At 41.4% G+C, this 27,494-nt stretch overlaps 1 protein-coding gene and 1 pseudogene across 8 annotated transcripts in view; both read left to right on the top strand.

Moving 5' to 3' along the window:
- The window catches only part of tbc1d5 (TBC1 domain family, member 5), a 478,503-nt gene that overhangs the window by 78,639 nt on the left and 372,370 nt on the right, over nucleotides 1-27,494 (top strand). For 7 of the 8 annotated variants that reach the window (XM_080209683.1, XM_080209656.1, XM_080209674.1 and 4 more), the window contains exon 2: nucleotides 26,277-26,354. The exons of the other annotated variant lie outside the window; for it this stretch is intronic. The gene's annotated coding sequence lies outside the window, so the exon portion shown is untranslated. The remainder of the gene's footprint in view (nucleotides 1-26,276; nucleotides 26,355-27,494) is intronic. 8 annotated transcript variants of the gene reach the window in all.
- LOC145362154 (U1 spliceosomal RNA) lies at nucleotides 13,849-13,997 on the top strand (annotated as a pseudogene).

Raw genomic sequence — 27,494 nt, 5'->3', positions numbered from 1 at the left:
TTCTTTTGTGTTCTATTGAAAACTGCAATGCAAACTTTTAGTTTAGAATTTGATATGTTAAAATGTGCATGTTTAACTGTCACATCTCTAGGTAGCCATTCACAAAATTTCCTGTATTGATCTGTTCAGGGAGTTGTCACGGCTCCCTGTCGCACCATGGGTCCAGCTGAGCCACCAGGTAGATCTGTTGACTCTGCTGGTCTCTTCCCTCACAGCTGTAGCTTGCAGCATTGTAAATAACTCAACTTGTTTTAATTTTTGTATGTTTGTTCAGCTTTGAAATGTATCCCTCTCCTTTGCCAGGTCAGTTATTGAAGGCAGCTGTCAAGAAAAAGTTTGATCCTTTTCATGTTCATCTGGCTTGATGATGTACAGTTTTCACTATCTGGCTGCCCTATTGAGTCTAAGCTGCTCCCAAGCTTTCATACGTCTTCATTTCCAGTGTCACACGATATCTTCTGCTCCTATTGCTTAATCTTTGTAATTTTATTTCTCACCAAAAAGACTACATCCCACAACCAGCTGTCCTATTACTGGATCAGTAAAATTTTAATCCCATGCATTTATGGACAGTCCACCTAACCTGCATATCTTTGAACTATGGAGGAAACAAGAGCATAAGGGGAAAACCGACACAGACATGAGAGAATACACAAATGCCACAAATTGAACCTGGGTTCCTGGTATTATGAGGCAGCAGTGCTAACCACTGTTTTACTATATTGGACCTTGCAGAGGAAAGGCAGGTTGGAGAAGGAATGGTAGTTTGCAAGGTTGGAGGAGGTTAAAGTTTGTTTCATTTTGAGGAGAAGGGTGATGACAGCAGATTTGAAGGAGAGAAAGACCGCCTCAGAAGGGGGAGAATCGTTAAAAATATTGGATTGCGTAGGAATCAGGGAGAGATGTTGGATTGAGGGAGCAGATGATCAGTCTCGGAGGAGATGAGGTTGGAGAAGGTGGGCGGGGAAATTGGAGAGAAGCTAGAAAATGGTGTGGGTTTAGGGGAATGGTTAGCCAAGAGGAGCAACACTTCTGGGATCACTGGATCTCTAATCACCTCGGTGTGTTCTGTTCCTACATTACTGGAACAGCTGTAGTATTATACTTAAATGCAATTAAAACCTACCAATAGGAACTGTTATGTGTCTAGGTATAGATCATTAATAAATGGGGTGATGCTCCAAAAAACATTCTAAGTATCAAATTTGAGTGAAAACTGGAACAAATCACACTTTTTTTCAGCAGGGGTTTCAAAATGAGTCTTCCACACTCTACACTACAGAAGACACCAGTGTAAATCCCGTTGAAAATCAGTGGGTAGGACCTATTCCCGCTGAAGCCAGCAACAGTAGACCGCAGAGTGGATCATTGCACATGCGCCGATCTGTCAGTGCGGAGATTGGCGCATGCAAAGTAGACCTGGACTGTTGGCCTCTTGATCGCTGGCCAGCCCGTGACCCTGATCGCTGGCCATGCAGACCCCCGCCCCATGGCCCGATCGCTGGTGTGGCAGGCATGTCCAGGCCAACCTGGGTGGCATGGTGGCACAGTGGTTAGCACTGTCGCCTCACAGTGCCAGGAACCCAAGTTCAATTCCGGCCTTGGATGACTGGCTATGTGGAATTTACACTTTCTCCCCATGATTGCATGGATTTCCTCTGGGTCCTCCCACAGTCCAAATGTGTGGGTTAGGTCGATTGGCCATGCTAAATTGCCCCTTAATGTCAGGGGCACCTGGAGGTTAAATATATGGGGATATGGGGATAGGACCTGGGTGGGATTTTTGTCGGTGCATGCTCGATGGGCCAAATGGTGTCCTTCTGCACTGTAGGTTCTATGATTCTATACTATGATAACCTCAAACCTCCCTACCCTCTCTGTAGCCCTGAACCCCAATCATTAGGCTCCCTCCCTCTGATTGCAATCCCAGTGCACAGTGGCAGCAGGAGCCCCAGCCCCACCCCCTTGGCACTGCCCAGTGCTCAGTGGCCAGGGGAGACTTCAGTCCTGGGTCAGCTAATTATATGAAAAGGAGATTGAAATGCATGTTAGAATAATTTATACAGCTCCGCATCTGAAACTGAAGCAGAGCTGATGATTTGCCAAAAATCTGGCCACCAGAGATGCACAAAGGCCGTGGTGCCCAGCGCGGAGCCTACAAAATGGCCTCCACTTGAGTCTCCCAGCCTCTGTGCTACAAAAGCAGTGCAGCGGGCTGGGAGAATTGCTTCCATGGCATTTGGACAACTAGTTATGCTTGTGTGTAGGATTTTCTCTGCAATGTGGCTGAGGAGCCGGGAGATTCAAAAGTGAGTTATTGAGCAGCAATACTTAATGCGAGGGTGTAATAATACAATAATAAGTAATGATTTTCCACAGACGTTTGCCATTACAAGCACAAAGCAACTTATGATGGAGTAATTTCACAGAAAATGCCTGCAGATCTAACATTTTAATATATCAGACACTGATAATCTGTAATATTCCATACACTGAAGAAAGTTAACACACAGATGCAGCAGGCAATTGAAAAAGCATATGGTATGTTAGCCTTTATTACCAAAGAAATGGAGCACACTGGTGATTTTTACTGCACTCAGGGTCTTGGTGAGGCAACACATGGAGTCCTTTCAATTAAGAAAGGATATAAGAACATAAGAAATAGGAGCAGGGGTAGGCCATCTAGCCCTTCGAGCCTGCCCCGCCATTCAATAAGATCATGGCTGATCTGTCGTGGCTCAGTTCCACATTCCCGCCCTCTCCCCATAACCCTTAATACCCTCGCTTATCAAAAACCCATCAACCCGCGTCTTAAAAATATGTAGCGAGGCAGCCTCCACCACTTCAACGGGCAGAGAATTCCAGAGATTCACCACCCTTTGAGTGAAGAAGTTCCTCCTCAACTCCGTTCTAAAACCACACACCCCCCCCCCCCCCCCCGCCTTATCTTGACGCTGTGCCCCCTAGTCCTACTGTCCTTTCTGAGCGGGAAGAGTCTCTCCACCTCTATCCTATCCATCCCATTCATCATCTTATACGTCTCAATGAGATCTCCCCTCATTCTTCTAAACTCTAACAAGTACAAGCCTAGTTTATTCAGCCTCTCCTCATAGCTCAACCCCCTCAACTCCGGTATCAGCCTAGTAAACCTCCTCTGCACTCCCTCCAAGGCCAAAATATCCTTGCGTAAGTGCGTCAACCAAAACTGCACACAGTACTCCAGCTGCGGCCTCACCAATGCCCTATACAGCCGCAGCAAGACCTCCCTACTTTTATATTCAAACCCCCTTGCTATGAAGGCCAGCATCCCATTCACCTTCTTGACCACCTACTGCACCTGCAGGCTGGGTTTTTGCGACTCATGCACAAGGACCCCGAGGTCCCTCTGCACCGTCGCCTGCTGCAGTTTTTCGCCACAAATATAACTCTCTGGGAGTGTGCAACAAAGGTTCACCAGACTTTCTAAGAATAATGGAATACTCTAAAGCGGAATTGAGTAGACAGGGCCCATATTCAGTTTAGAAAAATGAGATTTGATCTCATTCATAAGAGGCTTGACAGGATGCTAAGAGGATGTTTACTTGAGTTGGGGAGTCCAGGATGGGAGCAGGGTGGGGGAAGGGGGAGTCACAATCTTAGATAAGCAAGTGGCCATTTAGGATTTAATTACTTTAAGGAACTTGACCAGAATCCCAAAGTACATTAGGAATTCAGATTGGACAGTTTTTCTATTTTGGTATAAATATGAGCATAGGATGCTTCACTCCAGGAGTAATTTTGCTAACAAATTTTAGGGGTATTTTTTGATTTGATTTAATTTATTGTCACATATTAGTATTAAGTGAAAAGTCTTGTTTCTTGCATGCAATATGGATATTTTATAGTCAAACTTTATTTAATAATAGTTTAACCATATTGCTAATGAATGAAACAGTTTAACTATATCCATTTGAACAATATTTAACCATGAAAAGAAACAGCAAGTTCTAATTCATCACTGTTTCAGTCCCAAATGAGCAACATTTTTCATATCGACTCAAAACCACTTTAAATACAGTTCTCAACTGTAAACATACTTGCTATAATGGGCATAAACAGCCTTGAAGCTTTGAGAGATTTTGTGGAGAGAGCAGCTTGCAGACCTCTGTCTTTAAACAAACCCCAACCAGAACTCAAAAGCTGTTTTCTCTCTGCTACATACTTAGCTCCTCCCCTTAAACATGTTATCACTTGACCCTGTCAATCTATGCCCACCTCCCATTCCTTTAATCAAAGGGGATTGTTTGCTTTTGTAAACTCAAGTCTGTTAGCTTTCTCCTAAGTAAACAGCACATGACTAAAATGAATAATTATCCTGCTTTCCCAGCACTTAAGCTGTATTTACTCCAGACATCATGACCATCATCCTGGTACCAAAGAAAAGCCAGGCAATGTGCCTTAATGACTATCGTCTGGTGGCTCTGACATCCATTATTACAAAGTAATTTGAAAGGTTAGTCATGGCACAAATCAATTTTGGTACTGCTTATACACCTATGACTGTGTAGCCAAATTCCCCTCCAACTCAATTTTCAAATTTGCTGATGACACCACTGTCATAGGTCCGATCTCAAATAATAAACGAGATGGAGTGCAGGAAAGGGAGAGAGAATCTGGTGAACTGGTGCAGCAACAATAATCTTTCCCTTAACATCAACAAATGGAGGAGATATTCATCGACTTCAGGAAGCATAGTGGAGGACATGTCCCCGTCTACATCAATGAGAACGAAGTAGAAATGGTCAAGAACTTCAAGGTTTTAGGTACCCAGATCACCAACATGTCCTGGTCCCTCCATGTTGAAGCTATAGTTAGGAAAGCGCACAGGTGCTTCTACTTTCTCAGAAGACTAAGGAAATTTGGCGTGTCTGCTGCGGCTCTCACCAACTTCTACAGATGCACCACAAAAAACATTCTTTTGGTTGTATCACAGCTGGGTATGGCTCCTGCTCCATCCAAAATCGCAAGAAACTACAAAGGGTCGTGAACAAAGCCCAGTCCATCACTCAAACCAGCTTTTCACCAACTGACACTGTCTACGCTTTATGTTGCCTTGGAAAAGCAGCGAGCATAATTAAGGATCCCATGTGCCCCAGACATGGACTCTTCCACCTTTTTCTATTGGGAAAAAGATACAAAAGTCTGAGGACATGTACAAGTAACTCAAGAATAGCTTCTTCCCTGCTGCCATCAGACTTTTGAATGGACATTCCTCACATTATGATGATCTTTCACTATCCCCGAACTATGAATGTAATGCTACATTTTGCACTTTCTCCTTTCCTTCTCTATGAATGGTATGCTTTGTCTGGATAGTTCAATAACAGAACGTGAAAACTGTTCCCTTAAAAGTAAAAAAAAAAATCCATAGCAATAGCATATCATCATCACAGATAAGCAGAATTTCTTTATTCAGGGAATTATGAATCTTGGAATTCACTGCCACTGAGAACTGTGGTGCTCATTTGTTGAGTATATTCTTGTTAACCTGTGCCCCTATAAAAAAAAGGGATAAATTTAGTCAACTGGTTCTCCCCAAAAGAGTATAAAAGGAATAGACTTAAACTATGGTGGTTGAGTGAAGATCATCCAAGTGCCAAATGGCTTAAAATACATTGCAAAAAAACAAGTCCCATCCTTTTGAATCTTGTGGAGAAAAATATATAGATTTTTTTTCTTTTCTAGTTGTCCATTTAAAAATATTTGCCAGAAAGCACTGTTATCCGTCTGTGAACATAATGCAGAAAAATAGTTAATATATTTTTATGTTTTACCTAAAATAAAATTTTGATAATTTTCCAGTCTGTTTCAATTGTCAGGAAAAAACAGTAACAATTTCAGTATCTTCAGAATGTAGAGAACCATCCTTGTGCATTCTGATTATATGCTGGAAAAATCTGTAAACTGCACGTACTAAGAGTGCCAAGGTATGATTGATAGTCTATCTAACTGAGGTTATAATATTTAGTTGAAGCCTTAACTTTTTTGAAAATGATCCATTAGATACATGTATTGTAGACCAACTTCTGATTGTTCTAAACATGAGAGTTTAGGCCCACATGCACAAGCTTTCCATATAAAACAACCCCTTCCTTCTGGGAATGAATCAAATAAACCTCTGCACTGCCTGCAGTGTGAAAGCATGGTGGGTTATTGAATTGATTTATCAGCAAAGCGTAACATGCTGATAGTTAACTAACTTTAAAGGTTGACAGGAAATGAGTATCATATGCATGATTTTATGTATAGTATATACAGTAATTAGAGAATTCAGGATTGTTCTTAAAGCAGAGTTCAAGTTTATGGAGTGTTTTGACAGAGTGGAAAGTGTCATGAAGATATTCTTATTCCAAAGAGTGATTTTTAATCCACTTGCTGGAAACTAGGACTTTAACGTTTAAGAACAGACTTTTTTTTAAATTGGGTGGAAAGGATGACTGGAAAATACAGCCAATAAAGATCAATTTATATCACAATGCAATCCACACCCCATTCCATTTTATTGGGATGGAGATGCTGGGTTTACGAATACTCCGCCAGAGACAATAATCCCCTGGAGAGTGTGGAAGAGCCAATCTCCTGAGCCATTAATAAGGCATTAAGATTATCACCTGGGATTCAACTGTTGGAAACAGAATATGAAATCTAATCATTTAGGCCATGAGACAATGACTAAGGCAACTTTATTTAAGTTGTTTAAGAAGGGTGCCAGGCAAAAGGCGGGGAATTATAGGCCGGTTAGTTTAACGTCTGTGGTAGGTAAAATGTTAGAATCCGTCATTAAGGAGGAAATTGCGAGGCATCTTGAAGGCAATTGCTTGATAGAGCGGACGCAGCATGGTTTCATTAAAGGGAAGTCGTGTCTGACAAATTTACTGGAGTTCTATGAGGATGTGTCTAGGGCGGTGGATAGAGGAGAGCCGGTGGATGTGGTCTTTCTGGATTTTCAGAAGGCGTTTGACAAAGTACCTCACAAGAGGTTATTGCAGAAGGTCGGGGGACATGGAGTTGGGGGTAGGGTGTTAGCGTGGATAGAGGATTGGTTGTCAAATAGGAGGCAGAGAGTGGGGGTCAACGGGTGCTATTCGGATTGGCGGATGGTGACTAGTGGAGTGCCCCAGGGGTCGGTGCTGGGGCCTCAGCTTTTTACCATTTATATAGATGATCTGGAGGAGGGAACCGAGTGTAGGGTGTCGAAATTTGCTGATGACACCAAGATTGGGGGAACGGCAAATTGTGCGGAGGGTGTGGAGAGTCTGCAGAAGGATCTAGATAGGCTGGGCGAATGGGCCAGGAAATGGCAAATGGAATTTAATGTTGGCAATAAACTAGGCTTGTACTTGTTAGAGTTTAGAAGAATGAGGGGAGATCTCATTGAGACGTATAAGATGATGAATGGGATGGATAGGATAGAGGTGGAGAGACTCTTCCCGCTCAAAAAAGACAGTAGGACTAGGGGGCACAGCCTCAAGATAAAGGGGAGGCGGTTTAGAACGGAGTTGAGGAGGAACTTCTTCACTCAAAGGGTGGTGAATCTCTGGAATTCTCTACCCGTTGAAGTGGTGGAGGCTGCCTCGCTAAATATTTTTAAGAAGTGGGTTGATGGGTTCTTGATAAGAGAGGGGATTAAGGGTTATGGGGAGAGGGCGGGAAAGTGGACATGAGCCACGACAGATCAGCCATGATCTTATTGAATGGCGGGGCAGGCTCGAAGGGCTAGATGGCCTACTCCTGCTCCTATTTCTTATGTTCTTATGTAAGTGTGAGGTGGTCCACTTTGGTAGGAATAATGGTAGGAAGGACTATTACTTACGTGGCGAAAAACTGTAGCAGGCGACGGTGCAGAGGGACCTCGGGGTCCTTGTGCATGAGTCGCAAAAACCCAGCTTGCAGGTGGTCAGGAAGGCAAATGGGATGCTGGCCTTCATAGTGAGGGGGATTGAATATAAAAGTAGGGAGGTCTTGCTGCAGCTGTATAGGGCATTGGTGAGGCCGCAGCTGGAGTACTGTGTGCAGTTTTGGGCGCCGCACCTGCGCAAAGATATTTTGGCCTTGGAGGGAGTGCAGAGGAGGTTTACTAGGCTGATACCGGAGTTGAGGGGGTTGAGCTATGAGGAGAGGCTGAATAAACTAGGCTTGTACTCGTTGGAGTTTAGAAGAATGAGGGGAGATCTCATTGAGACGTATAAGATGATGAATGGGATGGATAGGATAGAGGTGGAGAGACTCTTCCCGCTCAAAAAAGACAGTAGGACTCAGGGGCACAGCCTCAAGATAAAGGGGGGGCAGTTTAGAACGGAGTTGAGGAGGAACTTCTTCACTCAAAGGGTGGTGAATCTCTGGAATTCTCTGCCCGTTGAAGTGGTGGAGGCTGCCTCGCTAAATATTTTTAAGACACGGGTTGATGGGTTTTTGATAAGAGAGGGGATTAAGGGTTATGGGGAGAGGGCGGGAATGTGGAACTGAGCCACGACAGATCAGCCATGATCTTATTGAATGGCGGGGCAGGCTCGAAGGGCTAGATGGCCTACTCCTGCTCCTATTTCTTTTGTTCTTATGTTCTTATGTTTATAGACATGAGCTAATCAGGCTACCTTTCAATATACATGAACAACAGCCACATTTGGCCTCTCCCATCTGACAACGGACAGAGCAGGCTACATAACCAGCAAGACTATTTTCTGTGTTACAAAACCCACTTTGCAATGAGCTTAGGCTGAGATGCTGATAAACAGAGGATGCAGGTGATGCTGTTGAGCCTTACTGTTCTCTGTTCTGAGAAAGCTTTGAACTATTTGCTGATTGAGACCAATTAGAGCCATACCTACTGCAAACAAAGATTTTTTAAAAACAAAACCTGCTCAACGCACTGTCTCCAGAGGAACAAACAAATTAACTGGCTGCACCATTAAATTGAAACATCAGGATCGCCAAAGGAGCATCTGACCACCAGTCATTGAGCCAACGACCTTTATTCCTTTTACTTATGGACTCTAATTTGATCAACCTGCCCTTCCTCACTCTAATTTGTATTTGTGCGTATGTGTGTGCCCTCTGATGCTGTGACAAGCATGTGACAGCTGATGCATGTTTTGTTATTTTACTCAGACCAGTATAAGTACAATAAAACTGATTTTTTTTAATGATTGCAACACAAACAGTTAAACACCTTCAAATTTGGCAAGTATATCATTTTAAATTATAAACCCTGTTTGAATCGAACAAAGAAGGAGAAAAGATGAGAGCCACTTGATTCCCACTGCTGCCCCCCACCTCAAAACCCGATTTAAAAAAATCTAGTCAACAGATAATAGGATTTTTTGCAAAGGGTGTCATCTTTTGGATGAAACATTAAATCTGCCTTCAGGTGGATGTAAAGCACCCCAATTCATATTACCCCATGACTTGGCCAACATTTATCCCTGAGACAATACCTGTGTAGGTGTATGTAGAAAGTACATAAATTGATCAACTTTGTCTGCCCTGTTCTCAATTGGCATTGTGCTGCATGTTGCTTTCCATAACAGTAATTACACAATGAACTTGCATGCCACATGCTGTGAACAATGTCTGCTACTTATCATGCTTCCCAAAGACTTGTCTTTCTTTACTGTGCTTAGAAATTACTCACTTGATCCTTGAGTCACAGTGAAATAAAAATAAAAAGAGTTGGAAATACATAGCCGATCAGTTGACATTTATAGCGAGGACAGAAAGAATTGAAAATTGACAGCTGGGCCATTCTTCAGAAATGAAAAAAAAGAGGCAGAAGAAATTCTACAGATTCTGCATTTAAATTTTAAAAATTCACGATTCAGTTTACAGATGATGACAGACCAGTCCGTGTTTCTAGCACTTAAAGTCCAGGTTTTACTGTACTTTCATAGAATCCCTACAGTGCAAAAGGAGGCCATTTGGCCCATCAAGTCTATGCCAACTCTCCGACAGAGCATCTTACCCAGGGTCTTACCCCACTAATCCACCTAATCTACTTATCTTTGGACTCTGGGACGAAACTGGAGCACCCAGAGTAAACCCACGCAGACACTGGGGTACATACAGTCAGTCACCCGAGGCTGGAATTGAACCTGGTTCTCAAGCGCTGTGAGGCAGCAGTACTAACCACTGTGCCACCACGCCACCCATTTTGTAGTTTGCTTTTACTTTTCCTTAAGTCATACTGTTGCTTTTATGTCAGTACTTATCAAATCTAATCACCCCCGTCCAGATTTTTATCTGTGGATTCCATAAATTCACAGTAGGCTTGTAGATGATGTTTTCTGTAGTTAGTCACACACTTCTCACTTGCAGATTACACTTTGTTCTGTGCGAGTTTTGCTATTTTGGTATGAAGCCTTTTCATCACAGTTACAGGAACATAACAGATAATGGGGAAATTCTCTTATTGTCACTTCATTGCTAGCAGCACAATTTGGCCTTTATTAGGGCTTGTTCATGTAGCTTGCTGAACAGAGATGTTAACTTCAACCACTTTGTAAATTTAAAACTTACACCAAGCCTTATTCAGGAATCTCAGTTCACAGTGCACATCTTTTAAGTCTCTGTCATGGGACTCATCGATGGGTAAAGTGAATTAAAGCAATGTAGCTTTATGCATTAAAACAGATTTTTATGCCTCACTTGGTTTCTAATGTAAATTAGTTGCAACAGTCATTATCCATTTGAGAGACTGTGTTCCCATAAAAATATAAAATTGCACTTATGGCATCAAGTGCATGTGTACTGTGTTGGGAGTAGTTTTTGTTTTTTTTCTGTTACTTTTGCTGCATTGTTAGTCACTGCAGGTGACATTAAAAATTTAACTTAAGCCCTAAGTGACCCATGGTGGGAACAAAATTGAAGTATTTTGAACTTTGAATGAAGAGGCTGATGGTGTGCATATCATGAGAACAAAGAAAGTAAATTACCTCAAGTCTCAATGCGATCATTTAACTTTTTTCATCTGATTTGCCCTGGTCACCCATCTTTCAGTTGTATTGATGGGTTTGATCCTTCATCTTTTAAAAGAGAAGTATTTTGACAATTGTCTTTAAAATCCTAAATTCACAGTTTAAGGCTCAGGCTGCAAAATATCGTGAAAGATAAATCGGGATGAATTAGGAGTCAATGGCAAGTTTGTGTTCGAAAGATTGGGAAGTACTCTACAATTTTAAGCTCCTATAAACAGTCTGTGATGAGGTTTGAGTTCAACCAAATGAGGAAAACAATGTAATATTACGATTTCTAGCTCAGAAGGACAACACAAGGTAAGTTCAGAGGAAGAATAGGCATTGCCGTGCATGAATACTCACTTAGAAGTCCTGAAAATCAAATGGATAATTCCTGCTCCTAGATCTCAGATTTTGTCTCCCCCCTGCAGTCGCGGCCACTGACGCTGGTCCAGAGTGCACAAAGGAGCGCTATATAATTGCAAGAATAAGAGACGTTCTTTAGAGACAACTATGCAATGTTGGAGAATGAGTTTTATTTGTGACCTGGGGAGGCAGAGACTCTACTGATGGTTGAGCAAGGATTAATATAATTTTGATAAGAGTTATCTAATCTGCAGTTCAATTTCTGAATGACATGAAAGAATTGAAAGCACAGGATTTTCATTTTCCATCTCGGGAAGTGAAAGAGATTAAACTAGAACTGAAGCCACTGCGATGAGATGAAAAGTTAGTGATTGTATGTGAGTGCATGTAATGTGAAGGCAGTTTACAAGTATAGAGTGGATCCAGCAAACTAATTTAAGGAAGCCATTAATGGAAACGGTTGAAAGAGATCACAGGGAAATCACTGAATAGAAAATGAGTCGGACAGTGCGCCGCTAACTGCAACAAAAAGTAATGAAGAGGGAGCTGGAAAGCCATGAATATTTCTGATTTTATGATTTGTTTCGAAGTGCCAGATCCTATCAAAGACTCAAGTTATCCAACGCATTATCGGATTACAGAGCTTGAGTTCATGTGATATACCTTGGAGGTAACGGGATCATCAGAAAGATGACCATGCTGAAAACTCCTGGATGTGGTTAAGTTTTCAAAGCAATAAATAATTTGGCAGTTACTAGATGTTTCATAACACTAAAATTTATGGAATCAAGGGCATTAGAGCTATGTAGTTAGACAGATAGAAGGGATCACATCTCGGCATCTGGTCATCATTGCAGAGGATGCATGTACTGGGAATAAGAGAGATTGAAGAGGCAGTGTAAGTTGGTAATACTTAAAAAATACATTCAATAACTCTATGCAAGAAGGGAGGTTCCCCTCATTGCTGCCTGGGACAAGCTGGGATGTTGTGATTTTTTTTGGAGGCCCAAGAACAGAATATAGAAGCATAAAATTTGATTTCAGTCATGATGTCGAGCTTTATGGGGAGATGATTAATCAAGGAGAATCAGAGAAAATAAAGGAAATTGGGAAAACTTTGTTTAGGAGAAACAGAAATAAAAATTTGAAGATGTGACTAGTGCGGTAGACAGAGGGGAACCGGTGGATGTGGTGTTTTTAGATTTCCAGAAGGCGTTTGATAAGGTGCTGCAGAAGGTTAGGGTACACGGAGTCGGGGGTAAGGTATTAGTGTGGATTGAGGATTGGTTATCTAACAGGAAGCAGAGAGTTGGAATCAATGGATGCTTTTCTGGTTGGCAGTTGGTGACTAGTGGAGTGCCGCAGGGATCGGTGCTGGGGCCTCAACTGTTTACCGTTTACATAGACGATTTGGAGGAGAGGGCTGAGTGTAGGGTAACAAAATTTGCTGATGACACAAAGATGAGTGGAAAAGCGAATTGCATGGAGGGCGCAGAAAGACTGCAGAGAGATCTGGATAGGCTGAGTGAGTGGGCAAGGACCTGGCAGATGGAGTATAACGTTAGCAAATGTGAGGTTATCTACTTTGGTAGAAATAATAGTAGGAGGGATTATTATTTATTTAATGGGCGAAAAGCTGCAGCGTGCTACTGTGCAGGGGGACCTGGGGCTCCTTGTGCACGAATCACAAAAACTCAGTCTGAAGGTGCAGCAGGTGATCAAGAAGGCAAATGGAATGTTGGCCTTTATGGCGAGGGGGATAGAATATAAAAGCAGGGAGGTCTTGCTGCAACTGTACAAGGCACTGGTGAGGCCGCAGCTGTGTGCAGTTTTGGTCCCCTTATTTGCGAAAGGATATATTGGCCTTGGAGGGAGTACAGAGAAGGTTCACCAGGCTGATACCGGAGATGAGGGGGTTAGTTTATGAGGAGAGATTAAATAGACTGGGGTCTGTACTCGTTGGAGTTTAGAAGGCTGAGGGGGAATCTTATAGAGACTTACAAGATAATGAAGGGGCTAGATAGGGTAGAAGTAGAGAGATTCTTTTCACTTAGAAAGGAAAACAGAACTAGAAGGCACAGCCTCAAAATAAGGGGGGGGGGTGAGTCTCTGGAATTCTCTGCCCACTGAAGTGGTGGAGGCTACCTTGTTGAATATATCTAAGTCACAGGTAGGTAGATTTCTGATAGACAAGGGAATTAAGGGTTATGGGGAGAGAGCGGGAAAGTGGAACTGATCCACTTCAGATTAGCCATGACCTTATTGAATGGCGGGGCAGGCTCGAGGGGCTAGATGGCCTACTCCTGCTCCTATTTCTTATGTTCTAAATGCCCATAGAATTTATAAGAGATTAGAACGAGTGCTACTTTTGGAGTAGCAGAAAAATAGCAATTGATAGTTTTTAATAAAATTACAACTGGGAATTGGAATAGAGAATTTCAGGCTACAAACAAAATATCCAATTCATACTTTTCTAGCACAGGACCACGTTCCACTTATTGTCTGGCAGGGGTGAAACCAGATCAAGCAGGTGATTCACCCAGGACGAGGCTAGCCCATTGCGTTTTGGGTTTGCTGACGCCTGTGATGTCCCCAAATGCGGGACACTCGAGTGCGAAATTTGTTGCCATCTTTTGAGATCTGTAATTCAGCTCGGGATGGGGATGCACCACATATGGAATATGTGAAATATTAACCATCCTTTCAGTTACTGACTGACCTGTTGTGTTATTGCAACATCTTATGTTTTGTAGGACAGAACTTGAGCATTGCTTTATATTTGATATCCTTGTGAATTATCCTGGTGAATGCTATCCTGATGTGCGGAAGATGAACAACTTTGGCAACTTCTTTTTTCACTAGTTTTATATTTTCATGCAAATTTCAAGGGAAAAGCCAGTTTATAATATATTTACAGTTTATAGTATATTTGTTTGAGTTTTTTTGCTTTTCATTCATAACTGTAAAATTGAACTTGAATTTAAAAAATGTCTTGGGTTCACTTGAAGGCATAACTAATTCATTTAGAGTGCAGCAGTGTAATAAATTCTGATGGAACCAGATCATAGAATCATAAAATCCCAACAGAGCAGAAGGAGGCTGTTTGGCCCACTGAGTCTGCACCGACAACAAACCCATCCAGACCATGTCCCCATATATTTACCCTGTTAATCCCCCTCTGACAATTTAGCTAGGCCAGTCCACCTAAACTGCCCATCTTTGGATTATGGGAGGAAACCCACGCAGACATGAGAAGAACATGCAAACTCCACACAGACTGTCACCCAAGGCCGGAATTGAACCCAGGTCCCTGGCACTGTGAGGTAGCAGTGCTAACCACTGTGCACCCTTAATAAATTATACATGATAAATCAGCTGTTTAGTGAACATTAAGCATACTCACTTTTTTCTGGAATAAAATCCTAAATTTTTGTACAGATTCAAAAATATTTATTTATATGCACTTGGAATTCAATTGTTTGGTAAAGTTCCTGACCTGCTTAATGTGGCTGCTGTATTGATTAGGGAGGGGAGGGAGGAAAGAGGAAAAAATGTTTTTTTTTCACCTCCTGAATTTATTGTGTGTAAATAAACTGCATGAACTGCCGTCATTAAAATTATACATTAATAATACATTTTACCATCTGAGAAGATTTAAATTGCATTAGATTGGATTATCTGTGCTTAAATAATGAATTTGTTTCTGCTTTCAGTTCATTGGTTGATGTCAATTTTAAGGTTTTGTGTTTAACTGCACTATTTTAACCATCTGTAAACTTTAGGCAAACATGGGCAAGGAAATGTCCTGCTGATTCATTACTGCTCTATATTGAGCACCATTTGGAGGAGGCACTAAGGGAGGCAAGGATCCAGAATGTACTTGGGTGAGGGACCAACACCAAGAGTTGCTTGATAGTACCACCACAGACCAAGTTGGCAGGGTCTAAAGCTGTTAGACTAGGTTTTTAAAAAAAATTAATTTATGGGATTTGGATGTCATCGGCTGGACCAACATTTATTGCTCATCCCAAATCGCCCTTGAAATGAGTGATTTGCTAGACGAGTTCAGAGGATAGTTTAGAGTCAACTGCATTGCTTAAGGTCTGGAGTCATGTGAAGGCCACATCACACACCAGCTTAATATGGCAGATTTCTTTCTCTAAAAATCATTAGTGAATGAGATGGGTTTTTACAACAATCAACAATGGTTACATGGTCATACTTAGACTTTTAATTCCAGATGCTTTATTGAATTTAAATTTTGCTATCTATTTTGTCGCAATTTGAACCTGGGTCCCTAGAGTATGACCCTTGGTTTCTAGATTACTAGCCCACCGCCTCCCCACTTGTGACAGGTGATGAGGGAACCAATAAGAGGGGAAAATCATAAGTAACCTCATCCTGCCTGCTGCAGATGCATCTGCCCATGACGGTAATGATAGGAGTAATATCTGTACCGTCGTTGTGGAGACGTCCTGTTTTCACATTCACCTCTATAGTGTTGTGTGGCACTCCCTCCATGCTAAATGGGATTGATTTTGAGCCGATCTAGCAGCCAAAAACTGGGAATCAATGGGGCACTGTGGGTCATCAACAGCAGCAGAATTGTACCCAACCACAACATATGATCTCATGACCTGGCATATTCCCCATTCTATTATTGCTACTAAGCCAGGGGATCAACCCTGGTTCAAAGAAGAGTACAGAAGGGCATTCCAGGAGCAACAGCAGGCATACCTGAAAATGAGGTGTCAACCTGATGATGCTACAACATAGGCTTACATGCGTGCCAAACAGCATAAGCGCAAGTAATACACAAATCTAAGCAATTCCACAATCAATGGATTGGATCTCAGCTATGCCATCCTGTTATGTTCAGTCATGAATGGTGGTGGACAGTTAAACAACTTACTGGGAGGAAGAGGCTCCACAAATAATGGGGGAGTCCAACACATCAGATAAAGATGAACTATTCGCAGTCATCTTCAGCGAAAGGTACCGAGTGGATGGTATCCTCTGGAGGCCTCCAGCAGCACAGATGACAGTTTTCAGCTAATTCGATTCACTCTACATGGTAGCAAGAAACGGCTGAAGGCACCGGATACTGCAAAAACTGAGCTCTGACAATACTGGTCAAACTGTTCCAGTACAGCTATAACATTGGCATCTACCCAACGATGTAGAAAATTGCCCAGCTTGTCCTGTACAGATAAAACAGAACAAATTCAACCCAGTCATATATCACTCCATCAGTCTACTGTCGTTCGTCAGTAAACTGATAGGAGGGGGTCATCAACAGCTCAATTAAGTGATGCTTGAGCAATAACCTGCTCACAGATACTCAATATGTATTTTGCAGGGTCAGTCTGCTTTTGACCTTAGTACATGTTTGGTTCAAATATGGACAAAAGAGCTGAATTCCAGAGGTGATGTGGGAATGGTTGCCCCTGATATGAAGATAGCATTTGACAGAGTGCAGTGTCAAGGAGCAAAACTGGATTCAGGGAATCATGGAAAACTCTGACACAAAGGAAGATGGTTGTCAGTCATCTCAGTTCCAGGGCATCACTGTCAAAGAGTTCTTCAGAAGTGTCATAGGCCCAACCATCTTCAGCTGCTCCATCAAAGATCTTCCTTCCATAATAATAAATAATGATGTTTGTTGATTGCACAATGTTCATCATTTGTGACTCCCCACATATTGAAACATTCCGTACCCAAATGCAGCATGACCTGGACAGTATCCAGGCTTGGGCTGACGAGTGGCAAGTAACATTTTTGCCACACAAGTGCCAGACAATGACCATCTCCAACAAGAGAGAATCTCACTATCACCTCTTGACATTCAATGGCATTACTATCGCTGATTCTCTCACTATCTCTTATTGCTGCCAAGCGTAGTTGGAATTTTGTTTTTTTTTTAGGGGGAGGCGATGGCCTAATGGTATTATCGCTAGACAACTAATCCAGAAACTCAGCGGGTGTTCTGGGGATTGGATTTGAATCCAGCCGTGGCAAATAAAAAAATGAAACCTGAAATTAAGAATCTACTAATGACCATGAAAAACCCATCTGGTTCACTAATGCCCTTTAGGAAAGGAAATCTGCTGTGCTTACCTGGCCTGGCCTACATGTGACTCCAGAGTCAGAGCAACGTAGTTGACTCTCAACTGCCCTCTGAAATGACCTAGCAAGTCACTTGGTTGTATCAATGTTTCAAGAAGGCAGCTCACCACTAGTATCTCAAGGGCAACTAGGATTGGTCAGTAAATGCTGGCTGGCCAGCCAGCGATGTCTATGTCCCACGAATGAATAAAACAATCAACATCCTGGGGGTTACCATTTACCAGAAACTGAACTGGATTTGCCATATAAATAATAAGACTGCAAGAGCAGGTCAAAAGTCCTGCAACAAGTAAATTATCTCCTGGCTCCCCAAGGCCTATCCACCATCTACAAGGCACAAGCCAGAAGTATGATGGAGTACTCTCCTCTTGTCTGGATGAGTGAAGTTCCAATGACTTCCAAGAAGTTCAACACCATCCAGGATAAAGAAGCCTGTTTGATTGGTACCCCTTCCACAAACAATCACTCCCCCCACCACTGATGTGTAGCAGCAGCAGTGTGTTCAATCTACAAGATGCATTGCAGGAATTCACCAAGGCTCCTTTGGCAGCACTTCCCAAACCCATGACCACAATCATCTAGAAGGACCAGAGGAGCAGATATCTGGAAACAGGTTCTTCCCCTCCAAGTCACTCACCATCCTGACTTGGAAATATATTGCTGTTGCTTTACTATCGCTAGGCTAAAATCCTGGACCCCGCTCCCTAATAGCACTATGAGCGTACCTACATGTTAGCAGTTCAATAAAGCAACTCACCACCACCTTTCCAAGAGCAACTAGGGATTGCAATAAATACTGGCCTAGTTAGTGATGCCAAAAAATTGTAAATTAATTAAACAAAAATGTACTTATGAGCTGAATGGTTGAGTTGACTTCCTTTAGTTAACTTCTGGGACATGAATGATGACCCTCACTCTGTGTCAATGTTGTATTTTTCTTTGTTCCAGCTTAACCACTTTCTACATAAGTAACGTGTGTACATGTTACTTATGTATTAAGTACATGTGTAAAGTCAGATTTACATAACCTCATTATTCAGAAGTCCTGAGCCTTGCAGAAACTTTTGTCTATGTGCAATTGATGATGACTGTGACATGAAAAACCAAAAAGGATGAAAGAAACAAAGATTCTGAATCTGATGAGAAGAAAGAAAATCTGCTGACAGATCTGCTGTAAATCTTATATAATTTAAATTTCAAAGATAAACACATTTCATTTAGTTCAGCAATTTGAGCTACCTGTGTCAGAAGAATTAAATACTTGTTGGCATTAGTCATTTCAAACAGTTATAACTATCCTCGAAGACCTACACATTCAAAGGAATCTAGATATGCCAGATCATATGTTTATGTCCTACCTCTTAATATTGAAAAATATATGATGCAGATCCAGATGGAGAATGTCAGATGTACATCTTACAGGCAGCATCTGTGGTATTTTATCATTGATCAGGAATGTCTTGTTTGTATAAAAATAGTTGGAAATAACTGAGAATAGGTCATGTAGCATCTGTGGAGCGAGAAAGAGTTAAATTTTCAATCTGTGACCTTTGATTCAAACTAAAAAAGTTAAGAGATTTAAAGAAATTAAAGCTTTGCTTAAACAAATGCTGGGCCTTTGAAAGATGGTAAACATGGCAATATTTCTTGTCCGTTTTTATTCTTTCAAAGTATGTGGGTGTCACTGTCTCGGCCAGCGTTTATTGCCCATCCCTAATTGTCCTTGAGAAGGTAATAGTGAGCTGTCTGCTTGAACCACTGCTGTCTGTGAGTTTGTAGGTGTACCCATTGTTAGGGAGGGAGTTCCAGGATTACCTTGGCTCACTGACAGGGAAGCAAAGGCTATATGTTTCCAAGTCAGCATGCTGAGTGGCTTGGAGGGGAACTTCCAGGTGGTGGTGTTCCCATTAGCCAAGAATTAAGGGACAAAATTTCAGAATAAGAGACTGAAATGAGGAAGAATTGCTTCATTCAGAGGCAGGTGAATCTTTGAAATTCTCTACTGCTGTGGAAGCTCAATCATTGAGCAATGTTCAAGACAGAAATCAATAGATTTCTACATATTGATGACATTAGGAAATGGGGGATGTTGGGACAAAATGGTTTAAAAGGAAGTTATCTGTTTGCATGACAGAGCAGGAATAAGCCATTCAGTCCATCTAGCTTATGTTCCTATCTCTTTTTAGGCGATAGTGCTGTTAAACTCCTGGGCCTTTGAGCTTGGCCGGACCCAGACTCATTTTTCACTATTGTCAAAAACCCAGGATTATTTCAGTTATAAAAATTGAGATTGTTCTGAATTTCTGGGAACTGTTGAATTTGATTGAGAAAAATCAACTCTATTTGATAGCAACGAGAGACACATTAGACTGAATTTCACAAAAACAAAATAAATACTGCTGCAGCTCAGGATGAATTGGGAGGCTGATGATGTTGTGGAAGTATTTGAGAAATTTAAATAAAAGTACAAGTTCTCTGAAGGGAACTACTGAGGAGGAAATGATCAACTACATCCATTTGTGAGCAGGAAGGAAAGATTTAGATTTGTTTCTAGCTGGGAGGCCAGTGAGAACGAGAGGAAGCACTTGAGACAATATTTGAGAAACTCAGCACAAATCTCCAGCCAAAGTCAAGCCATTGGATCCAGCAATTTGATTTTCAAAGCCTGAGGCAGGGAATCCAGTCAGTCTGTTGACAATTTCTTAATGAGATTGAAAAATGAAGCCAGTAAGAGTGAAGTAAACTGGATAAAAAAGCTGGTAGATCAGCTCATATGGGACTTTGCCCACCTTGAAACAAAAAAAAGCCCTGGACAGAACAAGTTCACAATATCGCAGGCTGCTAGAGCACATAAAACCAGAAGTAGACCAATGAACCTTCAGTTAAGTCAAGCGAAAGAGTAGCAGGATTGATGTAGTAAAACTTTAATTGCTACGTGCAGCTTCCACAATCTCAGGTACTTATTCCTCAAAAGAATACTACTGTTTCAGAGACTAGAAAGTAGGACACCAAAACCTTGACATAGTGTCAGGTATCTGGCTTTTCTCGAGCCAACCTCATCGGCTCTGCTGTTCTCAGTTATGTAACTTATGCAAACAGTATCCTGTTCAAATTCCAGTTCCTAGTTTCATTTTATTTAATTCTCTTGGAAACCTGTTTTTTCATTACCTTGTTTCTGCAGCTAGCCTTCTTGCCCATTACTCCACTATTTGGCTTTCCTGCTTCTAGCAGGACTGTATGAGCAACCTTCACTCACCGCTAGGCTCCAACCGCTATGAATTCAGCTGAAACGAAGCTGAAAAAGTCTTTCAATCCTAAAGATGCCCTAGTTGCTAAGCAACAGCTTCTTTCTCCACTGCTCTTGTATACCCTTTCATGTCATAAACCTCTCAAGTAAAATGCAGGCACAGTTTGAACTGAAACCAAAAGCCCCCATACATGCAAATATTATTGTTTAACATGCATCTAACTAGGGTTTTAATCTTCTTCCACAGGAACACTAAATTAAACTCAGGTAAATCTATACCTTATTTCTAATATCCAACAATATAACCACAGATCACTTATTCTGCTTCCTGATACCATTCGCTTGTTATGTCAGTTCTCTGCCTTGCTCAACTGTGGCCTGCTGCAATATTCCAAAGAAGGTCAACATAAGCTTGAGGAACAGCATCTTAGCTCTTAACTCACCACTCTACAGCCTTCTAGACTCTTTCCATCCCCTTTTCACTTGTTTAAAACCCATTTTATTTTCATTTTTTCTCCACTCTGATTAAAAGTTATCAATGACCTGCAACGTGAACTCTGTTTCTCTGTACAGATGCTGTCTGACCTGATTCTCTTCCCCAGCATGTTTTGTTTTTATTTCTGAGGATTTAATCTTTCATGGGATGCGGGCATTGCTGACAAGGTCAGCATTTGTTGCCCGTCCCTGATCGTCCTTGAAGTCAATGGTTTAATAAGCCATTTGAGAGGGCAGTTAAGAGTCGACCACATTACTGTGGTCAGACTAGATAAAGATGGCAGATATATTTTTAATGACCATTGATAATTTCATATCCAACATCACTAAGATGAGTTATCCATTCCAGATTTAAACTGAATTCCAGTTGAATTTGCATTCAATCAATTGCAGTAGTGGGGTTTTGAACCCATGTCCACAGACCATTAGCCTGATCCTTCTGGACTACTAGGCCAGTGACATTAGCACTGCACCACCATTTCCCCCTAAAGGCTTCCTCTGTAGTATTTTGGTTTTGTAGGTAGATAAATTGTTCTCATTGGCAGAATTGTCAAGAATCAGAGGCCAGCAATTTGGGGTGATTGGCAAAAAGGCCAGAAATGACATGAGGAATATCGACTTTTGGGATTTAAAATACACTGCCTGAAAATCTGCTGGAGGCAATTGCAATCAGGTTTTTGAAAGGGAATTTGGATGAGGTGCTAAAGAGAAAAAAAAAAATCAGGGCTACAAGGAATGTTTTACTAGCTGAGTTGCTCTTGGAGTGAGTCAGCATGGCCATGATGGGTTAAGTGGCTGGCTGTGCTGTAGCCATTTTATGATTCCATCGGCTCTACATTCAGCTCAACATGAAATATGTTCTGACCAAGAGATTGGGATTTAGTTCCTTCAATCCCACACGCGACAATGGGCAGATAGAAATTGAATTTAAGTCTACATTAAAATCTACAATGGTACTTATTTTTTCCTGCAAAAAGCTGACAAGTTTAGGGATCCCTGGCTGATGAGGGATATTGAGGTGCCAGCCAGGAAAAAGAAGATAGATACATTGAGTTTAGGCAGTTGGGGACAAGTGAATCCCTTGATGACTATAAAAAGTGTAAGAGTTCACTTAACAGGGAAATCAAGAGGACAGAAAGAGGTATGAGATGGATCTGGCAGGTAAGGTTAAAGAAAATTCCCAGAGGTTCTGTAGCTATACGAAGTGAAAAGGGTGGCTAGGGAGAGAATAGATCCCCTCAAAGATCACTTTAGCCATCTCTTTGTGGAGTCACACATGATGAGAAGAAAATCATGAGTGCCAAAGAAATCAGGGAGACAAGTGGTGATATCTTGGGCCACATGCATATTCTAGGAAGAAAGTATTTGTAGCCTTAAAGCACATTAAGGTCAGTAAATCCCCTGGACCTGATCATATGCATTCTCGGATCTTGTGGGAGGCTAGGGGAAAAAATTGCAGAGGTCCTTGCAGATATATTTGTTCACCTCTATATGCTGCTGAAGTTCCAGAAGATTGGAGGTGGCTAATGTTGTTTGTCCTTTAAGAAGGATAGCAAAGACAAGCCAGGCAATTACAGGTCGGTGAGCCTGACATCAGTGATGGGTGAGTTATTGAAGAGATTCTGAGGGACAGGATCTAGCAATATTTGGATAATCAGGGTCAGATTAGGGACAGTTAGCACGGCTTTGTGCATGGGAAATCATGTCTGAAGAATTTTTTGGAGTTTTTCAAAGGGATGACCAAGCAGATGGATGAGGGTGGGGCAGTAGATGTTGTCTATATGGACTTTAGCAAGTCTTCGACAAGGTCCCGCATGACGGGCTAGTCTGGAAGGTTAGGTCACATGGCAATCCAGGGAGAGTTAGCTGATTGGATTCAAAATTGGAGCAATGGTATTAGGAAGCCTGGGGTGATGGTTGATGGTTGTTTCTCGGATCAGAGGCCAGTGACTAGTAGTGTGCCTCAGTGGTCAGTGTTGGCACCCTATATGTATATATTTTGGATGAGAGTGTACAAAGCATGGTTAGTAAGTTTGAAGATGACACTAAATTAGGAGATATGGTTGATAATGAAGAAGATTATCAAAATTTTCAGGGGGTTCTTGATCAATTAAGGAAGTGGGCCGAGGATTGGCAAATGGATTTCAATACAGATTAGCATGAGGCCTTGCATTTTGGAAAGTCAAATCAGGGTAGGACTTGTATATGAATGGTAGGGCTCTGGGGAGCATTGAGGAACAGAGGGACTTAGGAGTAGAAGTTCGTTCAAAGCGGCGTCGCAGGTAGACAGGGTGGTGAAGAAGGCATTTAACTCACTGGCCTTCATCAGTCAGGGCATTTGAGTTTAGGAATCACAACATTATGTTACAGTTTTACAAGTCATTGAGACTGCACTTGGAGTAGTGTGTACAGTTTTGGTCACCCTGTTATAGGAAAGATGATGAACTGAAACTCAGCATTTGAAAGGTAGTGATATAATCAGACAAAGTCAGCATGGATTTACAAAAGGGAAATCGTGCTTTACGAATCTATTGGAATTTTTTGAGGATGTAACTAGTACAGTTCAACAGAGGAGAACAATGGATGTAGTTTATTTAGGCTTTCAGAAGGCTTTCAACCATGCCTCATATAATAGACTACTATGTAAAGTTAAAGCACATAGGATTGCAGCTAATGTGGTGTGATGGAGAGGAAGCTGGTTAGCAGATATCAAGCAACGAGTTTGCATAAATGGGTCTTTTTCTGTTTGACAGTCAGTAACTAGTGGGGTTCTGCAGGGATCTGTGCTAGGACCTCAACTGTTCACATATATTAATGATTTGTAAGAGGGAACTGAATATATTATCTCCAGATTTGCAGACGATACAAAGTTAGGCGACAGGATGAGCTGCGAGGAGGATGCAGAGGTAATTCAGTGTGATTTGGACAGGCTGTGTGTGGGCATCTGTGTAGTAGATGTAGTATAATGTGGATAAATATGAGGTTATCCATTTTGGTAGCAATAATAGGAAGACAGATTAATACCTGAATGGATGTAAATTGAGAGAAGTGGATACTCAACGAGACCTTAGAGCCCTTGTGCATCAGTCACTGAAAGTAAGTCCGCAGTACAGCAGGCAGTAAAGGAGGCAAATGGTATGTTGGCCTTCACAGCAAAAATAGTTGAGTATAGGGATAGGGATGTTTTGCTGCAATTGTATGGGACATTGGTGAAACCATACTTGGAGTATTGTTTGCAGCTCTGCTGTTCTTATCTGAGGAAGGACGTCCCCGCTTGTGGAGTGAGTATAGCGGTTTACCAGGCTGATTCCTGGGAGAGCAGGTCTGTCATATGAGGAAAGACTGAGTCAGAGCTAAAGTTTATTTATTGGTCACAAGTAAAGCTTACATTAACACTGCAATGAAGCTACTGTGAAATTCCCCCGTCACCACAGTCCAGCGCCTGTTCGGGTTAATGCACCTAACCAGCACATCTTTCAGAAAATGGGAGGAAACTGGAGTACCCGGACAAAACCCATGCAGACACGGGGAGAACATGCAAACTCCATACAGACAATGACCCAAGCTGGGGTTTGAATGCAAACCCTGGCGATGTGAAGCAGCAGTGCTAACCACTGTGCCACCATGCTGCCCTGTTAAGTTAGAATTCTATTCACTGGAATTTAGAAGAGTGAGAGGCAATCTCATAGAAACTTATAAAATTCTAACAGAGTAGATTCAGAAAGAATGTTCCCAGTGGTGGGGGAGTCCAGAACTGGGGGTCATACCTTTTAGAACTGAGGTGGGGAGAAATTTCTTCACCCAGAGGGTGGTGAATGTATGAAATTATTTTCTACAGAATGTAGTTGAGGCTGAAATGTTATGTGATTTCAAGAAGAAATTAGATATAGTTCTTGGGGCTACAGGGATCAAGGGATATGGGAGAAAGAGGGGGGATCAGGATATTGAATTCGATGATCAACCATGATCAAGATGAGAGGGAGAGCAGGCTTGAAGGGCCGATCAGCCTACTCTTGCTTCTAGTTTCTATATTTCTGTGAAAGAGTGCAAAGAAGATTTACGATCATGTTGCCAGGGATAGTAGGCCTAATTATAGGGAGAGGTTGGCAAAACTATGACTTTATTCCTTGGAATGTAGGAGAATGAGAAGTGACCATATTGAGGTATATAAAATCATGCGGGGTATGGATTGGATGAATGTACACAAGTTTTTTTTCCCAGGGAAGGGGAATTGAAAACTGAGGGGCCTAAGTTTAAGGTGAGAAGGAAAAGATTTCAAAGCGATCTGAGGGATGACAGTTTCACTCAGAGTGGTGCGGTGCAGAGAACTGCTGGAGAAAGTGGTTGAGGGAGGTACAATAGCAATGTTTAAAAAGCATTTGAATATGTACGTGGATGGGAAAGGATGAGAGGGATATGCCGAAGGGTTTGTTTCAGTGCTCTATGACTGCATACAGTTCAGTGAACACTAAATTGATATTATGACATCCTTTTAAATTAAAACCTATTAGAACCAAGCAGGAAGTGGGAGATGGGAGGACTCAGTTCACCCCATCTCACTTGATAGTAACACAATATAAAGTAAATTGTAATGAGGAATGGGGAGAGGCAAAAGCCTTCTGTTGACACTTTTTGTTTTTAGGCTTCCATTTTTTGTTCTGAAACAGTCTCTTCTAACTAAAATTTTGCATGGGTTTAAATATTGCAGCAAATCAACAAGGTGGTACATTAAAAATTGAGAAATTCTGATAATGGAACACCTTTGCTGTGCTTTATACTGTCATAGATATTTATATATGATGGTACAGTGCTGATGTTTATGACTTTGGTGATATATCTGAAGAAAGGAATTTCATTTGTCAATCAGAATATAGCCTTCTTCAAGGGTTGTTCTTTTCTATCTTCAAAGGATTTGTTCAAGATAAAGTAAAACTGCACACAGTTCTACTGTTCATTATCATATTGTTAGCATAAGAAGTCTAAGGCTAACTTCACAATTTTTTAACTAGTTGATAGCATATTTGATTTCCTAATTTTTTGCTGTTGTCTTATAGATGCTGACTGGCTGAGTTATCAGTTACTAAGTAGGGCATCAGAGAAGAAATTTGGAATAAAGATTAATCTACGGATTGGTGAGTATAATTATAAGCCATTGATTTGTTATTGTATAAGATGGAGATGATTGATATTGAAATATCTTGTTGAATAATTTTCACTGTAGCATATTACTTGCATCAAATTAGTGTATGAACAAGGAGCAGGAATAGGCACTTTTTCCCCTTTCTTCATCATTTAATAAGATCATGGCTGATCTGATAGTAACCTCAAATCTATATCCTGCCTATCCCTAATAACCCATCATCCCCTTGCTTACCAATAATCTATCCACCTCTGTCTTAAAAATGTTCAAACGCTTTGCTTCCACCATATTTTCAGAAAGGGAGTTCCAAAGAATCGCAACCCTTTGAGAGAGAACTTTATGCCTTATCTCAGTTTTAAATGGGTGACCTTTATTTTTAAATAATGATCCCTCATTATAGATTCTCCCACAAGGGGGAGAACCTTCTCCACATCCAACCTGTTAATATTCCTCAGAATCTTGTGTGTTTCAATCAAGTCACTCCTCGCTTTAACCTCCAGTGGATGAGGGGTAAAACTTTCAAGACTGAGTTGAGGAGAAATTTCTTCACCCCCAGAGTGGTGATCTGTGGAATTCACTACCACTGAAACTAGTTGAGGCCAAATCATTGCAATTTCAAGAAGGAATTAGGTGCAATTCCTAATTATAATATATATTGGGGCAAAAGGGATCAAGGAAAATGGGGGGAAGGCAGGATCAGGGTATTGAATTTGATGATCAACCATGGTCATAAAGAATGGCAGAGCAGGCTCAAAGAGCCAAATGACCTACTCCTGTTTTTACATTATATTTCTATGTATGTGATTCCAGACCCACAGCAATGTGGTTAGCTGTCTGAAATAGCCTAGCAAGTAACTCTTGTTCAACGGCAATTCAGGGTGGGCAATGAATGTCCTTGGCAGCCACACTCACATCTTGTGAATGAATACAAAAAATGTTTTAACATCTTTAGAAATCCACAGAATTAGCGGTACCTTAAAAATTAGCTTTATCCACTGGGTTTATTGAGGTTCATTGACTTGGATGTATTGAAATGTTTCCAAACTGTGATTTTGCATCTAAAATTCACCTCGCTTCTATGTTGTTTTCTCATCAATGTCACCAGCAAGGTTGTTTGTATATGGCTTGTGGG

Source organism: Carcharhinus amblyrhynchos, chromosome 2 (genome assembly GCF_965287045.1).
Source record: "Carcharhinus amblyrhynchos chromosome 2, sCarAmb.v2.hapA, whole genome shotgun sequence".
Taxonomy (NCBI): Eukaryota; Metazoa; Chordata; class Chondrichthyes; order Carcharhiniformes; family Carcharhinidae; genus Carcharhinus; species Carcharhinus amblyrhynchos.
The sequence above is the reverse complement of the archived record's forward strand: the minus strand, read 5'-3'. Positions and strand labels throughout refer to the sequence as shown.